The sequence below is a fragment of the Ambystoma mexicanum genome, chromosome 9 (assembly GCF_040938575.1).
Source record: "Ambystoma mexicanum isolate Mex_15411 chromosome 9, UKY_AmexF1_1, whole genome shotgun sequence".
Classification (NCBI taxonomy): domain Eukaryota; kingdom Metazoa; phylum Chordata; class Amphibia; order Caudata; family Ambystomatidae; genus Ambystoma; species Ambystoma mexicanum.
The window spans coordinates 589,953,323-589,971,382 of record NC_090931.1 but is presented as its reverse complement, the minus strand read 5'-3'; the positions used below and the strand labels follow the sequence as shown (position 1 = coordinate 589,971,382).

At 42.4% G+C, this 18,060-nt stretch overlaps 1 long non-coding RNA gene across 1 annotated transcript in view; it reads left to right on the top strand.

The window, feature by feature from the left end:
• The window catches only part of LOC138488325 (uncharacterized), a 255,954-nt gene extending 240,770 nt beyond the window's left edge, over positions 1-15,184 (top strand). The window contains exon 3 of the long non-coding RNA XR_011274639.1: positions 15,040-15,184. This is a non-coding gene — a long non-coding RNA (uncharacterized lncRNA). The remainder of the gene's footprint in view (positions 1-15,039) is intronic.
• The last annotated feature ends 2,876 nt before the right edge of the window (positions 15,185-18,060 follow it).

Sequence of the window (18,060 nt, the reverse complement as noted above, 5' to 3'; positions counted from 1 at the left end):
AATGTAGGATGCAATGAGGTTGAGCAACCTTAGAAAGCCAAAGGCCGGACGATACTAAGCACTGAATCTTCTGGACCATCTGCGAAGGATGATGATCCCTCACCTCGGGGCGAGGCATTCCCAGAGGACGAGTCCAGGACCGCTCCAGTAAACTAAAGCATGTGACGATGTCAAGTGGGACTTCTTGAAATTCAGGGAGAAGCCCAGGTTATTTCGGAAATGGCAAGTCTGGCTGAGATGACTGAGCCTTCTCAGGAGAACAAGCTCTGATCAGGCAATCATCTAGGTAGGGGTAGATATGAATCCCTTCCCTCCTTAGACTTGCTGCCAGCACCGCCATAAGCTTGGTGAAGACCTAGGTGAGCCCGCATGGCAGAACTCGAAACTGATAACGAGAACCACCAATCGCGAACCTCGGGTACTTTCTGTGCTTGAGATGAATGTGCACATGAAAGTAAGGATCCGGAAGGTCCAATGACACCAACAATCCTGGAGCCGAAAGGCCTGAAGGATCTGCGAAAGAGTTACCATCTTGAACGTGACCTTCCTGAGGAATTTGTTCACGTTCCGTCTTTGGGGATTAGAGAATAAGGAGAGTACAAACCCTGATTGCTCTCCGCCTCAGATACCATCTCGATCGCACTTTTCTCCAACAGGGTAAGGAGCTCCTGTAGGAGGACCAAATCCGGATCCCTTAAGGATTGACCATTCAAGAAGTCAATCGGGCAGTCTTCTTAAAAAGGGGAGGCAGCAGCCATGGGCCACTGTCTGCAGTGCCCAAGCATCAAAGATTATGCCCGCCAACTCCAGTTGCTAAGTCAGCCTGCCCTCCACCACATTCTTGTCTTGCGAACAAAGGACTCCGAGGGGTTTTGGAGTTGTTGCTGATGCTGAGCAGAAAGAAGCAGAGGCTGAGAGAGAGGCTTTACCTGCATGTCCTCTGGAACCACGGGAAGCTCTGCTTTGACTCCTCTGTGTGTACTGGCTTCTTCCCTTTGCAATAGAGGGCTAAAAACAAAAGGGTCAACCCCTTCATCCATCCATGGGAAGACCCCTGGGACTGATTAGGTTGGTGAATCGCTGCCCCCAGCGACTTCGCAGTGGAATTGGATGCTTGCAATGTTTCTAGGCTCTCACCGGCCTTTGAGACGAAAAGATGGGAGCCATCAAATGGCATATTCAACAAACATGACTGAACGTTAGGTGCAAACCATGACTTCCTGAGCCAAGCAAGCTTCCTGGTGACAGTACCTGCCGCCATAGCCCTGCTAATAGAATCTGCTGAATCCAGGCCTGACTGGAGAGACTAGCACATGGCATCTTTGCCATCCTGCACCAGGTTCAGAAAACCTTGTCTCTCCTCCCCCTCAGGGATGTGGTCGACAGCCAAAGCTGTTACATCCCACAAGGTGAGAGTATACTTGGCAAGGGCACAAGTTGCATGTCAGGGTCCGGCTTGACTGAATTCCACAGGAGCTGATGCTGGCCCCACAGACCCTCACCAGGAGTTCACCTCTCAACCCTTAAGTATAAGCTGAGCTGAGAACCCTAAGAAAGGGAAAGGGGAATTTGGAGAAAATAACAACTGAGACACTGCAGCCCTGCAACCGTCTGGTAGGCTCTGGTATCTGTAGTAAACAAATACACTTGGTTACTTATATATTAATATAAACTTCTTTTCTAAAATTATTTTAAAATAAACTCTAACTTCATTACCTCTGAAACCTCTGTATAAGACTTAGAGGTTAATTATCTGTATGGAATATCTTGTAAACAACTATAATGCTTAGTGCATATAGTCTCAAGCCATTCAAGTCTCTTTAGAATCCTAATGTAATGACCCTTGCAAGCACCTTACAGATTTAGATATTCTTCTTTGCTTTTTAAGTTCTTTTAACTCTATGAAGTTTGAGTTTTAAATGCTTTTGTGAAATGCAGTCTTTCTTTGAAGAATTGAATTCCTTTTGCATAAAAATGACATTAAATAGAAACTCATAAACTTTCTTGAATTCTGCTCTCCTTCTGCATGTGAACCTTTTCTTTTTACACATACGAATGCAGAGTTTCTTTCTTGACACGCGTTTGCGATAAACACGTGAAATCAGCAGACGTGAAAAATTGTCCTCGTGTATAAAATTCACACGCGCATATTAACAAATACACGCATGCGTGAAAACAAGTGTACGTGCGCTAAAAAACAACTTGCGCTAAGTAAAATGGACTCACGCTCTATCGCTACCGAACACGCGCGGTTATACGCAACGTCACTCACTTAAAAATTGTGCACGCGTTCAAAACAACTCGCGCTTAGTTAAAAAATGGACTCGCGCTCTATCACAACCCAACACGCGCTCTTACGCAATGTCTCTCACGTTAAAAATGTGCACGCGCTCAAAAACCACTTGCGCTATTCATTTGGACACGCGCTCTATCGCTCAGAATACCCGCGCGCTCCCATAACAACATTACTGACGTCACGCGGACTCGCACACGCGTTAAAACAGTCTTGAAACACTTTTCATGCAGTAAACAACTTTAAAACTTGAGCGCACAGTCTTCACACGTGTTTCCTTATAGTAATAGAACTGTAAAACGTCTTTTCACTCAGTAAACTTTAAAACTCGTTAACTCTTTAAGTTTTCTTATGAAAGATGAACGTTCACAGTGAAAATCTTTTAGCTTTTAAAAAGAACGATCGCACCTGATGTCTTCTAGTTCACTCTGGCTCAGCAAACGATTTTCTTACGTCTTTGGTAAATCTTCTGAACTCTGATAGGCCTTACTTAAGGAGCTTAACTAATACACAACCAGCCACTGAATTACTATGGATGAAAGGCAGTTTAGAATCTTGCTCACCTCCCAAGAATCCAACCCATTATCCTATCCACCAATCAGACAAACCAAACATACTATTGTTTCTTAAACCAATCAGATTAAGTTTTTTTCTCTCCATCTTGACTTTGGCAACCACAATGTTAATTCTATGTACAAACTCTTCCTGATTACTACTCCAGCCAAACTCTTCCTGATTACTACTCCAGCCAGCCCTGACAGTACCCCCTCTTCAAAGCCCTGTCCCAGGGTCTGGCTTAGCAGGGAACTTTCTATGAAATTGTCTTATTAATTGAGGGGCATGTACATCAATCTTATCCTCCCAAGATCTTTCTTCAGGCCCAAATCCCCTCCAATCAATAAGATACTGCAAAGTACCTCTACCAACTTGGAATCTAAAATTTTCTTAACTTCAAACTCTTCTTCATTCTCCTCTGTAAAAACTGTTAGTGGTGGTTTTCCCAATCTAGTCCCTAACACACAAGCTTTACCTAAACTGACATGAAATGTAGGATGACTTTTGATACTGGGGGGTAATTTCAGCCTGATTGCCACTGGATTTATTATCTTTTCAATTTCAAATGGACCAATAAATTTCGAGCTAAATTTAGTTCTTCCCTTTAAGCATAGATTTTTTGTGGACAACCAAACTTTTTGACCCACCTGATAATGAGGTGCTTTTTGACGTTTTCTATCAGCAAAGGCACCTTAATTTACTTTTCTCCAAAGTTTTCTTTACTTTTTCTAAACCATCTCTAATACTAGTCAAACGATGCTCAATATCTGGATTGGAATACTCAGATGGTAATACTTCTTTCAAAAATCGTGGATGAAAACCGTAATTACTGAAAAAAGGAGAATGATTAGTAGAGTCTTTGACAGAATTATTATAGCTAAACTCTGCCAACCAAAGAAGATCCACCCAGCTCCCTTTCTCCTGCCAATAAGTTCTGATATATTTTTCTAATTCCTGATTTACTCATTCTGTTTGGCCATTGGTTTGTTGATGATAACCTGAAGAAAGCTTTATCTCAATCCCCAACTCCTTACAGAAAGCTCGCCAAAACTTAGAAATTAATTGAGACCCTCGATCTGATATAATTTGTGTTGTTAATCCATGGAGTCGCACCACTTCTTGCAAAAAGCTCTTTGCCAGATTCCTTGCAGAAGCCTCTCCTTTCATGGGAATGAAATGCCCAGCTTTGGTCAGTAAATCCACAACTACTAATACTGTAGTGCAACCTTGATCTTTAGGAAGATCTACAATATAATCCATAGAGATGGTAAACCATGGACTAGGGGGTACTGGTAACGGGTTAAGTAATCCAGATGGTTTTTCTCCTCCTGATTTCACTTGAGCACAGACTTCACAAGTTTTCACATAGTCTTCAATATCTTTCTTCATCTCTTTCCACCAGAACTTTCTTTCCACCAATTTAATTGGGGGTCATTACAAGGTTGGAGGTAAGGGATTACCGGCACCGGTAAGGTTGCCGATGCCGGTAATCCCTTACCTCCGTATTCCAAATTCCCTTTGCGGGTCCTTCCTTACCTCCTGCTTTTAGCAGGAGTTAAGTACGGGACCCGCAAAGGTACCTCAGAGGTAATTACGGTACCGTAATTTACGGTGCCGTAATTACCTCCTTCCCCATTTCCATTGAGCCCTATGTGGCAGAAATGGGAATGGGGAAGGACAAAAGGTGAATGGGGAATTACCGGTCCCTCCAACCCTGGAATGGACCGGTAATTACTCCATTCACCATGCCGGATTTGGGACGGTTTCGGAGGCAACCATGGAGCTAATTACTCCATGGTTAGCTCCAAACCCGGAATGAGGCCCACTGTTTTACGAATACCAGGATGACCCACCAACTCTGATTCATGACATTCTTGCATAATTTCCTTTTGCAGTTCTTTACTTGGAAGGTACATTTTAGAATGGACACATGGAAATCCATCAATTAAATGTCTTCCAGAATCTTCCGCAAGCCAAGATTGAATCGCCTTTTCCGGTAATTCCCTTCGAATCCTTTCAAGAAGCAGATTCTCTTCTTTCATAGTACTTAGAATAAATCTATCTTCTGCAATCACTGGGTCAGGTAATAACTGATTTTCTACCTCATCTCAAGAACTTTGTCGAGATAAAGCGTCCGCTTTACCGTTTAACCGCCCTTGCTTGAACGTTATCACAAAATCATATTCTGAATAGAAAAGTGACCATCTAAGTTGTCTTGGTGATAATGTTCGAGCAGATTTCAAAAACAGAAGATTCCTATGATCAGTTAAAACTGTTATTGTGAATCTTGCTCCTAACAGATAATGTCTCCATTCTTGAAATGCCGTCTTGATTGCAAGGAGTTCTCTATCAGTAATCGTGTAGTTTATCTCGGCAGGAAGCAACTTCTTGGATAGATAGGCCACAGGATGCAGTTGCCCAGTTTCAGGATGCCTTTGAGAAAGTACTGCTCCAACTGCAGTATTGAAAAGGATCGGGATGTAATAAAATTGGTCCAGATGTAAAACAGTTCTTCAATTTTTTAAAGGCCTGATCCGCTTCATCTTTCCACTCAAATTTAATTCCTTTCTTCAATAATTTGGTGATGGGCGAAACATTTTGAGAGACATCTTTTATGAATCTCCTGTAAAAATTTGCGAAACCCAGAAAGCTTTGAATATCTTTTACACAAGTTGGAATGGGCCACTGTTCTACTGCTTTAATTTTCTTCATGTCCATTTCCAATCCTTTGGGTGAAATAATGAAACCCAAAAATTCCACTTCTTGGGTATGGAATTGGCTATTTTCTTATTTAGCAAATAATTTATTTTCTCTTATTCGCTGTAGAACTTTCTTAACATGGTCTTCATGTTGCAGTAGATCCTTAGAAAAAATGAGAATGTCATCAATGTATACTACTCCAAAAATGTCAATAAAATCTCTCAACACTTCATTTATAAAAAATTGAAAAGCCGCCGGGGCGTTGCACAGTCCGAATGGCATTACTTGATATTCGAAAAGACCAAATGTTGTTCTAAATGCTGTTTTCCATTCATCACCTTGACGTACCCGCACCAAATGGTATGCACCACGAAGATCTTATTTGGTAAACACTGAAGCTCCTTGAATCTGGTCCAACATCACAGAGATTAAGGGCAGAGGATATCTATTTTTAACTGTAATTTTATTCAATGCCCTATAATCGATACATGTCCGTAAAGTAACTTCCTTTTTTGGAACACAAAATAGTGGAGAAGCTGCTGGCGACTGAGAGTGCCTGATGAACCCCTTAGCCAGATTTTCTTGAATGTAATCTTTTAGATGTTGATTCTCTTTCTCAGTCAGGGCATAGATGTGACTGCAAGGAATGTGGGCTCCTGGTTCTAAATCAATTTTACAATCGTATTCTCGATGAGGAGGTAATTCTTTACCTTCCTTTTCACTAAACACATCATTAAAATCTTGATAACACTTTGGTAATTCTCCAATTACTGCCCCATTAGAATGTACTATGGTTCCCAATTCCACCAAACCTTCCACTACTTCTGAACAACTACCGGAAACATCCTCCTGAACTTTTTCCTTACAGCAATTTGTAACACAAAACGAAGAATCCAATTTCACCACTCTTCTTCCCCAATCAATCTGAGGGTTATGATACGTCAACCAGGGCATTCCCAAAATTATCTTCAACTGTGGAGTATCTATTAACTCAAACACAATTTCCTCCCAGTGTCCTCCAATTTCCATCCCCAATGGAATTGTTTCATGTGTAATTACCCTGAAGTCAGTTGAGACCCATCCACCGCTCTCACATTCTCTGGTATATTTTTTACAATGTAAGGCACATTCATATCTTTAACCACATTCCAATCCATGAAGTTACCAGTGGCTCCAGAATCAATTACTACTGGACCACTTCCCTTTAATTCCTCTTTTAAATACAAGGATACATTCAATGTAATATGTGGTACCGCAGCTTGGCTTGTATTTGACACTTGTTGACTTCTGGAACTATTTGTAGACGAAGAGGTTTTTGGACACCAAGGGCAATTTCCAACAAAATGTCCTGATCTACCACAATATAAACATAAATTATTCTGCCATCGCCTATCCTTTTCATCCTTAGTTAATGGACCTCTCACTTTATTTACTCTCTCTGCATTCCCAGTTCTAAATTCTTTATTTACAAATTCTAATCTTCCCTTATCAACTCTAGGGAAAACTCTGGGATGCTCAACTCCTCCTCTTCTACGCTCAGCCTTGCGCTCCCCTAATCTATAATCAATTTGTATGACTAGATTAATTAAATCTTCACATGAAGTGGGTCTATTAACAATTGTAGATAAAGAATCTTTTAACACCTCTCTCAAGCCTTTATAAAACAAAGATGATTGCTTCTCTTCTGGCCAATTGCTCTCTAATACTAAAGATCTAAACTGTGTGATATAAGACACTAAGGCCCTCATTACAACCTTGGCGGAGGACCATGGTGCTATTAGCACCATGGTCCATGCCGCTAAGGTTGCAATTCCGCCATGGTGGATGGCGGAATTACCGCCCCATTCCAAGGTGAGTGGGGCGGTAATTCCCCATTCACCAATGGCCCCTTCCCCATTCCCATTTTTGCCCCATAGGGCATAATGGGAATGGGGAAAGGTGATAATTACGGCACCGTAAAGACGGTGCCGTAAATTATCGCCAAGGTCCCTTTGCGGCATGGCTTTTAACGGCTGCAAAAAGCAGCTGTTAAACAGCCATCCCGCAAAGGGAACCTTGTAATCAGGCGTTAAGGGTCGGCGCCGTTTACGGCGCCGTAAACCCCTTAACGCCTGAGTCGGAATGAGGCCCTAAATCTTTGGTTCCCTGTTTTAACTCTAATAATTCTCCATCAACTTCTTGAGATAATTGTTGTCTGTCAAACATTTTTTTAAATTCTAACTTGAAGGCTAACAAGTTCTTTAGTATAGGATTCTCTTGACCAACTAATAACACAGCCCAAGTTGCCGCCTCACCAGTAAAGTAAGACAGCATAAAAGCTATTTTAGTAGCATCTGTATTAAAAGCTTCAGGTCTACAAAGGAAATGAAGTTCACACTGTGTAAGGAAAATTTGGCATTTCTTGGCATCTCCCCCAAAATGTTCTGGAGGTGCTAAAGGGACTGGACCTATAGGTATATTCAAACTTCCCCTACATATCCCCTGAGAACTCGTTCCTTCACCCAAATCCTCCCTAATTAACACTGGTAATTCTCTACTAGGATTCTCTGAAACTCTTGACTCCAAAGAAATGTCCTCATCCCTCCGGGTAACCTTAGAGTTTAATTCTTCAAACTTAACTTGTAATTCTTGGTTCTCTTTTCACACAGCCCTCATCTCCTCCTTTAACTCTGAAAACAGGTCCCTAATGGAACTTGCTAATGCTTCTGTGGGATCCATATCAGCTCAGGTGGAAAAATTATCGTGGGCCTTTCATCCTGATAACTCTACAACTGAGCTTCTTATTCTAGGCAATCAACACAAGCTGAAACAGCTGGATCCTAAATATGAGAATTTTGTAATAGCTCAACATACTATTCTTGTTTCTAAATCAGTGAAGACCTTGGGAGTTTTTCTTGACCCACAGTTATCTTTTAACCGACAGGTGAGTCACCTAAAATCTAGGGTCAACTAAGCAGCTCAAAGGTAAGGCACGTGGGTGGGTGCTGTTGGTGGGTTAGGATAGAGTGGCAGTCGCTGTATGCTAGTGGCAGAGGTGTTGAGGTACGTCAAGGGTTTCAGTGTGGATGGCTATGTGTGCTGCTAGACCGGAATGGCCTAGCCATAACTGCATTCGATGGTGCCTGGATGGTTGGCCATACCTGCGGCCTGTGTCCACAGAGGTGGTCTAAGGTATACGTACCGTATGCTTTAATGTAGTTCGGCTGCAGCGTTCTTTTTCCTTTTCTAATATGGATGGCATGGTCTCATTGTTTGTGATCTCTCTGGAGCGAAAGTCTGAGCAGCGAGGGCAAGTGAGGTTTATCGCGGTGTGCCTCTGCGAATGCTGCCGGCTTCCCTGGTGTATTTACCGGGTAGGAGTGCTGTTGTGCATCGGGGCGATAGTTTGTCAAGGTGAGCAATGCAAACGCTGCCATTATACATGCTGCAATAGGAAGAGGAGTAAGGTTTATTGCAGTGTGCCTCAGCGAATGCTACTGCCTTCCCTGCAGTATTTATCAGGTAGGAGTGCTGTTGTGCATGGGGGCGATGTTTGTCAAGGTGAGCCATTGCGAACGCCGCCGGCATCTGTGCTGTAATTGGTGTATAGAAATGTTGGGTTCAGCAATGTAGTTTAGAGGGGTGGAGGGGTTCAAGAGGATGTTGAGAAAAGTCAGGCTTTTAGGGCCTTTCAGAATTTCAGGTGTTTTTCATTATTGCAAATGTGTAGGGGTAGGGAGTTCTAGATAACCGGCGCATGGACGGTGAACGAGGATCCGCCCAGCCTGGAGTAGTTGTGAAGTGGGACACTAGGCGAGATGATGTGCGAGATCTGAGACTCCTTGAGCGCTGGTAGCACAGGATTTTGTCCTGAAGGAATTCCAGAATTGGTGTTGTGGATGGCGCGGCCGGTGGGTGATGCACATGGCTTTAAAGGTAGTGCATCGACCAATCGGGAGCCAATGGAGGACTAATGAGCAGGCGTGCAGCAGCGTTTTGGATTCTTTGGCGTTTCCTTAGTTGAAACGCTGGAGCACCTAGGTAGAGGCAGTTTGCATAGTATAGGCAGGACAGGATGATGGAGTTGATGGCCGAGAAGCAGTGAGGATAGATGATGTAAGCAAAAATACAACTGAGAATCCGTAGATGGAAGAAACAGGTTTTAGATACAGAGGTGGTGTCTTGTGTGAGGGATAAGTCAGTGTCCAATGTGCATCCAAGGTTTTTTACCATATTTGAAGTTGCTGGTGCTGGTCCTAGGGATTGAGGCCACAGAATCGGTTGGGGAAGGAGCGCTGTTTTCCCACAAACTAGGATTTCAGTTTTCCCAGGGTTGAGGTGGATGGTCGTCATCCAGTGGTCAATATCCGAGAGGCATGATGACAGGTCCGGACTGCCAGAGCCTGGAGATTTTAAGGGTGATCTGGGTGTCGTCTGCATAGTTGTAGCAAGTATGATTGTGTGAGCGGATGATTGCGGGCAGGGGTTTTAGGTAGAAGTTGAAGATTAGGCGAGATAGGGATGCTCCTTGTGGGACACCTTTTCTTACTGGTCGTGAGGTGGATGTGAACGGGTGGAGATGCATGGTTTGGAAGCGATTTGAGATACAAGAGGAGATCCATGAGAGGGCTGTGTTTCTGATTCCTGGTAGCTTGTCTAGTAGGATAGTTTGATTGATGGTATCGAAGGCTGTGGATGGGTCAAGTAGGATGAATACAGTGCAGCCTTCCGCGTCAGCTGTTAGGTCGTCCCAGATGGAGACTAGGGAGGATTCTGTTCGCCTGAGCGCCCTGAAGCCTGATTGCGCAGGGTTTAGAAGGTTGTTGGCTTTGGTGAATAGGCCAAGCTGCTTGTATGCTGTGTCGTCCATGAGTTTGGCCATGAAGCGTGTGTTGGTGATTGGCCGGTAGTTCTGGGGGAGGAGTGGGTCGAGTGTCGGTTTTTTGAGGATGGGTTTAATGTAGGAGGTTTTTAGTGCTTCCGCAAAGGATCCTGATGTGAGTGAGTGGTTGAGAATTGTGCATGCGATACTACCTGCACAAGTTGAGAATTGAGCATGCAATACTACCTGCACAAGTTGAGGCTAGGATGTTTTTGAGGCGTGTGGGAGGGCAGGGGTCCTCAAGGGAGCCTGATGGGCGGCTATCTGCTACGAGTGAGTCGAGCTCCTGATGTGAAATGGGAGAATGGGAGAGAAAGAGTCAAAGATTTTTATCGGGGGGTGGTTTGACGAAGGTCAGTCTGTGGGCAGGGGCATGTGTTCCAATTTAGGGATGATGGCGGAGTGTCTGTCAATAGCGACATTGTGCAAGTGTAATGATAAGGTGTCACATAGGGCTTGGGAGAAAGGTGGCTCAACCAGGCCGGGAATTTGAATTTGGATATGATTCTATGCAGTTCCTTGCTCGGGTTTCGAGCATTTAGGATTCTGTTCCCATAGAATGTTTTCCTGGTTTTTCTGGTTTCCAGTCTGTATGCTCTGGTTGTTCTTGCCCGATACCTTCACTTCTGTTCACAAAGCGATAAAGAAACTGCATGTTATTGCTAAACAAGCCCACGTGCCCACTGGCACATCGGTCCTTACCAGCTCCTTTTGGTCCTTCATCAGCTCTTTTGGCTCGAAGATCAGTGTCACACTAAACTTTGGGGAGACTTCAGGGGAAAAAGAAAAACAGAGAAGGTCGTCTCTGAGAAACATATCATAATTACACAATAGACCCCTCTGATATGGACATTGTTGTTAAGGCAACGTGCGAGCTGAACATCAACTAGTATACATTCTCCACGCTACAGGACAAGTATTCCTGACTTATAGAATTATTCAACCATAGGCAGACCACCTCTAAAAGTTTTTAAATAATTTTTAACCAAAAGGTATAATTCTAAAAACATGTATTATGACGAATTTATCAAAAGTGACATGTGCATCCCAAAAGTGACTTGTGCATCAACATCGCGATATAACAAAATTATTAAATACATAATGTTATATGGCAACTGTTTTTTAATTGTGCAAAACCGCTGCATTGCAGTTCATATGTGGGGTTCTTCCATTAGTACTAAACTATCTTCATATAACTTGTGATAGGATCCAACATGTTTTGTTCTCTTTACACCAATTTAGAAAATTCAGAGAACTTCTTCAGGGGATTCTAAACATGTTTATTAGCAAATGAAAACATTTTTTGTTTAAAAAAAACAGTATGTTCGGCATTGAACTTTTATATACACACTTTGCCTTGTTGTCACTATATTATTTTTTCCCGTTCCCAGTAACACAATGTAAAACAGTCTCAATTAGTGCTGTGATTATTGTTATTTAGCATTCCTCTTGTAAATAAATAACTAGATAAATGCTTACCACCAGTCTGTGTATCTGAATGTACTGGTGTGCCAAATGCCTGTCAATTAGGCTTTACACTTGCAAATAGAGCCAAACAAGCCGCTTACAGTCCAAGATCAATTGAATTTAACACCTCAATAGAAGCATTTTTAAATATTTTTTTAAAACTATTGTGCTATGTTTAAGAACTAATTGTGTATTAAAAGCAGGAATTTCAGATACTTCCAGGCCTCTAGCTCCCAGATGATTCTTATGAGGACACCATTTATAGATGTTCAATAAAGTGAGAGTAGAATAACAAAACTCTTGTTTTGTATAGGTTTTGGAATATGACAGGAATATGTTTGACTTTATTACTTAATTTAAAAGTATGTTAAACACATTCCCGCCTTCAATTTGCATTTTGTCTCTAAATATCTGACACTGAAAAGTTGCTGCCTCCTGCAGAAACGAGTTTAATCCTTGCGGTCCAATTGGGATTCAGTGACTCTTAAGGTATTCTTATAGCCACGATCTGTAAAACACAAAGCAACATTGAAATCAGTTGCATGTGTGGTACAGATCAGGCATCCCATTATTTAGAATAACAGGCAGCGCATTGTCAGCGACAGGAATAACTTACCTAAATTTGTTTTGTTAAATGCGTCTATCGTACAGGCATGCTCTGACCAGTCTTTCCATTTCTCTATTATTTCGATACAAGCTGTTGCCATCCATGTGATACTGTGGTCACGTGTAATGATTACGTGATGGCGTTCAGAGTACCAGGATTCTCAATACAGCCCGTATCTATGTGGAAGCCATTACTAAATAACTCAATGTTGGATAGTCTCAATTGTTATGTATCTTCCACATCTTGTAATACGTGTATCTTTACTATTACAGTGGTGATTCAGGCTTTCAAAATAAACGGCTCTAATAAACACGATCACTAATATTAATGCCCAAACTTTGTGAAATTTTCTTTTAACAGTTACAAGAAGTTATATAACAAAACTCATAAGTTTCAGAAAGATATAAAACAAAACTCATAATAGGTTTGACAGCTGCTGTTATCTAAATTATTGTTCATTCAATATTATTTCAGCACAATGCTAACCTGATGATTTTACAACCTTAAGTGTTCCTACAAATCTATCTTTTATTATCGTGTTGCGGTTGCAAAACGGATGAACCGCCTTCTAGACAGTATAAAAGTTAGTAGTAGCTCAAAGGACATCTAATTTCATAGAGACATATGCTATATGTCTATCATAATATGATAAGGTGTGGAATATTGTACTTTTAAAACCTGTCACATCCTTTACAAGGTAGAGGTGGTCATACTAAACTCTGTGCCACTCGATATTCTCATATAGGCCTGTCTCATGGCTTTTGGAAGGAAAAAGTAAACGTTGTTCCTGTTGTGAAAGTGTTCTTTTATCTTTCGCTAGATCACCACTAAGGTGTATCTTCATTAATATGGTCCATGCTGGTGAAATGCCCAACCATGGGAGCAGTCAGTACCCGGTTTTGTATGCAGCTTTTATGCTCACTTATCCTGGTCTTGACCTTCAGCTCAGTTTTACCTATGTATAATTTGTGGCAAGGACATCTAATGGCATAGATCACCATTGATGTGTTGCAATTTGTGAAGGATTTTTGTGTCCATGGTCTCTTTAAGCCCAAATCTACTCTTAAACTTCTTTTAATCTGGCTGCAGCTACTGCACTGTCCACAAGGGGTGTGGCCTTGAGGTTTTTGCATATCCCAGCATTCAGTGATACTCATATGGTTTTCTGTTGGTAGGTATATGTCATTTATAGTCAATAAGTCCTTTTGGTTTAAGAACCTCTCCTAAAGGCACATTCCAGTGGGGCTAAAGGGCTATTCCCCTGTGAAAGCTTGCAAGTTGTTCTTAAAAATGCTGTTGATCTGGTTTGACAAAGGGTTATATGTGCTAACAAACACAATGTTGTCCCTGATCTTTTTTCTTTTGTTTGTATTCTAACAAAGCTTCTCTGTTGTTGCCTGCTCTTTTGCATGCTCGTTTTACTATTCGTTTCAGATAGCCTCTTTGTATCAACTTTGCACTGGGTTTTTTAGATTCTGCTACAATGTTTTATTCGTACTATTTCGTCGTAGACTTAAGAACTGACCCAATGGTAAATTCTCTCTCGTATGTCAAGGATGGAAACTGGAGAACAATAGCAGGGAATTCATGTCCGTACTTTTATGATACGGCTTAACTAACAGTATTTTGTTTAATGTATCGGTCTCAATTGTGACATCTAAAAAGTTAATTTCCTTCCTGCTTTGACTGAATGTGAAACCCAAAAATTGATTTTGGTTATTCAGACAATTTTAAAAAGTGTCAAACAGTGCAGTATCACCATGCCAGACCATTAGGATCTCATCTATATAGCGTTTTCATAATTAATGTGTTTCACAAATCAGTTGCCATTTGTCAGTACCCTGTTCACCTAAAAGCTCTCTACATAAAGATTGGCAAGAGTGGGTGCCACAGCTGACTCCATTGCTGTTCCATGTATTTGGTGGTAAAACTTTGAACGTGAAATAATTTTCCGTTAAGGCTAATTCTGTACACCATAAAAAAAATGAATCTGGTGTAGGGCTATTCTGGAGTTCATTCAAGAGTAGCTTTCACTCATCTCCAGGGTTGCAGTCTGGGGTATCCGAGTATATAAGGACACTATATCTAAGAATATTAATAGGTCTTTAGTCTCAACAAAAGAGTGTCCTTCTATTAAGTTAATCACCTACGTAGTATCTTGAATGAATGAGGTCATTTCTAACACAAATGGCTTAAGATGGAAATCAGCAAATTTAGATAGTGGTCTTTAGGTAGAATATAAAATGTGGGTACACTGGGATTGAAGATATTCAGACTCCTGCTTTGGGGTCCATCCCCTTTCGAAAGCTTTTTCAACTTTTGTAGTAATTAATATTTTAGGTCGATTTGTACGGTCTGAGTCTATCTCTTCATAAAATGTTCGATCTTCCAGTTGCTGCTCGCATTCAGTGATATGCATGGATCTATCTGGCATCACAATCGCTCCCCCACATGTTGGCATTTCTCAATATTATGTTCTTATTGTTGATTAGACTTGCAATTGCTCTGTGTTCCTCATTCAAAAGGTTTTTAAAATGTTTTTTTTATACTCTTTAGATTCCAACTCTGCGATTTCCTTCAATACCCGATTTTTAAAGACGATTGCTTCAAGACAAGATAGTGGCTGTTACTAGGTGGACAGAAAGTAGAAAAGTAGAGGGTTTCCGTAGGCTACTACAATTATCTTGTACATCAAAATTGGTATGCATAAAATTCTGTTTTAAGTGGATCTTACGTAGTAATTGCTGTATTTCAGATCTTAGTTTAAAACTAGCATAAGGTCCTGTGGGTACGAAGCCAAACCCTTTAATTACTTTTATCTCATCAGTGTTTGGTGTGTATGTGTATAGATTAATTAGTAGTTCTGCCTGCTCCTCATCTGTCGTGGTTCGTAGTCCCAGTCTGTTCTTGCTGGGTCCTGTACTAAATAATGTTGAGCAGTACCCCTGTGTCCTCTACTTGTGTGCATGCTGCTTCTCTTATTGTTATATCCTCCTCTATTTATTGAGGAAACCTATCTTCTCATTTTAGGATTCTGGAGTTGTATGTCTTCATTAGTACTGTCATCACTAGAGCTAAAAGAACTATATGTGCCTTCCTAATGATTGTCCTCTTATTTTTCTTAGGGGCCTCTTTCCTTCTACATTGTCTACCTGTTTGCTGTCATCTGTATCAGTTAGTAATGCATTGATAATGCAAGAGATAGCAATACAAGAAATAATGTCTATTGACATTAGTATTGAGTGTCCTTTCCCTTCCCAACCTGTATATCGGAACACATGTTTATAAGATACCAATATAGTAGAACTGATGTGCAAAGGGCCATTTGTGGAAATGTACATTAAATGAATACCAGTTCTCATTCTATAAGATGCCACCCAACAGTTTTCTTCCCGTGGTCCAGAAGCAGCAAAACTCACAAACGACCTGTGTGTTAAGTTGCAGGCACTGCTCTAAATAGCGTATAGTTAAAATAGCACATACAAATGCCAGCAGGTGGTGATCTCTCCCCCACTGGGCTTAGGCTCAGGATAGAGAAAAAACACATGTCAAGCCTCCCCCCTGCATGTCTTTTTGTATTTCTCTATAATTATTCACCAAAACTTTCTGTTCACCCTGTCAGTGAAGTTACCTTTTAAGGACCATGTATCATTTTGGTGAGGTGCTAGCGCAGCTGAAATAATAGTATTTAAGCATACACCATTTTAAGTAAAAGCAGAGAGTGCCCTTGCGACACATGTCACCTCTCTCTCCACTCAAGTGTATGGTTTTGATGCCAATAAATGTATCTACATGACTGTCATTCTGTGAAGGCATCTCAATTTTTGTTTATCTTCCAGGTGAAAGAACCTATGGGAGGGGTTCACAAACATATTCATAAGTGAACCTTTTTACATAAGTCTATACTCCGAGCAGCAGGCCAAAAGGGGGAGGGGAAAACACCACAGTGTACACATACACCTGCAGACTGCAACCAAATAAGAATCCTGGCTAAAAAGGAATATGCATGCAACCAGTTCAACCGACTGTCAGGTCTTCCACTAGAAGACGCAGAACTAGAGAGAGAGATAGAGAGAGAGAGAGAGAGAGAGAGGGAGAGAGAGAGAGTGAGAGATAGATAGAGAGAGAGAGAGAGAGAGAGAGAGAGAGAGAGAGAGAGAGAGAGAAAGAACGAGACCCATCAGTGGTTCCACTTACCTCTATACGGGGTTGCTGTCACTCATAGGTGGAAGGTCTGTAATAGGTTTTCGAAGGGTTTGTGTCCTCCGACGTATTCCTTATCTTAGATATCTCTTTCCAGCTTTGCTGGCCTCGGAAATGTTTTCTCTCTAGAGGGCGCTGCGCGTCGACGTCTGCCGAGTCGATGTCCCTCGACAGCCGCCATATCGACGTCGACGTCATCCTGCCTATAAAGGCTGCGCGCAGCGTCCGTTGCTCAGTTCCGTTTTTCCGCGCTTACTCAGTGCCTCAGAATATCGTTGCTCAGTTTCGTAGATATATTATTCCATTTTCCTCGAGATATTCGATCCATACTCGATGGCTTCCTCGTCTGAACCGACGACCCCTCGGTCCGGCTTTAAAAAATGCCAAGACTGTGGAAAAAAGATGTCGCTAACGGACTCTCACAGGGTCTGTCTGTGGTGTTTGGGAGCTGAACACCATTGTTCGGAGTGTGAGGACTGTATGTCCATGACAGCTAAAGCCCTGAAGGAGCGGTGGGGGAAGCTGGAAAAAGGTAAGACTTCTAAAGCTTCTTCTTCCTCGACGAAGTCGAGACATTCGTCTCCTCGTCACCATTCGCGCTCCAGGTCTCGAAGCGGGTCCCATCACTCTTCGAGATCGAAGCACTCGAAAAGGAGACGCCGAAGATCCCCTTCTTCGCCCTCCTCTTCGTCTGTTTCACCTAAGAGAATCCCTTGCCCCACGAAGCATAGTTCCCGGGCTGAATGGGAGGAATTCCGAAAAAATATGATGAGCGTCTTCGAGAAAGCGGCCTCGACCCCCTCGAAGACTGCCGAGAGCGATGCTCCGGTCGAAAGACCCGAAGGTCCAAAACGCAGCGAGTCGCAGCACCCGCCGAAAGAAGCTTCTCGAGCGCGTCACAAACCCTCGAGTAAAGCAAAGACCTCGAATCCTTCTTCGAAGGTTCCGTCGACGCCGTCGACGAAGGTTCCGTCGACGCCGAGGTCGGTGTCTTCGACGCCGTTGTCGAAGGGACCTTCAACACACGGGTCTGTCGACTCAACGCCATCCTCAACACCGGCGTCAACGCCAAGGAAAGTCACGGTTGTGGCGCACCCAGTGGCTATTCCCAGGTCTTCGATGTCGATGTCGTCGAGATTGTCGATATCCTCGAGCAGAATTCCGATTCTATCGAAGACCTCGAGGCCTCCACCTTTGTTTTCGACGCCACTTTCGAAGCCTTCGACGTCGGCGTCGACGACATCAACGTTTTCGAGGCCGATTACGACAAGTTTGGCACCCTCTGCCTTGGCGATGGGTTTCACACCCTTTGTGAGCTCAGACCAATTGAGAACAATGACTTCAATTATGGAAGAGGGAGAAATGTCTGATCAC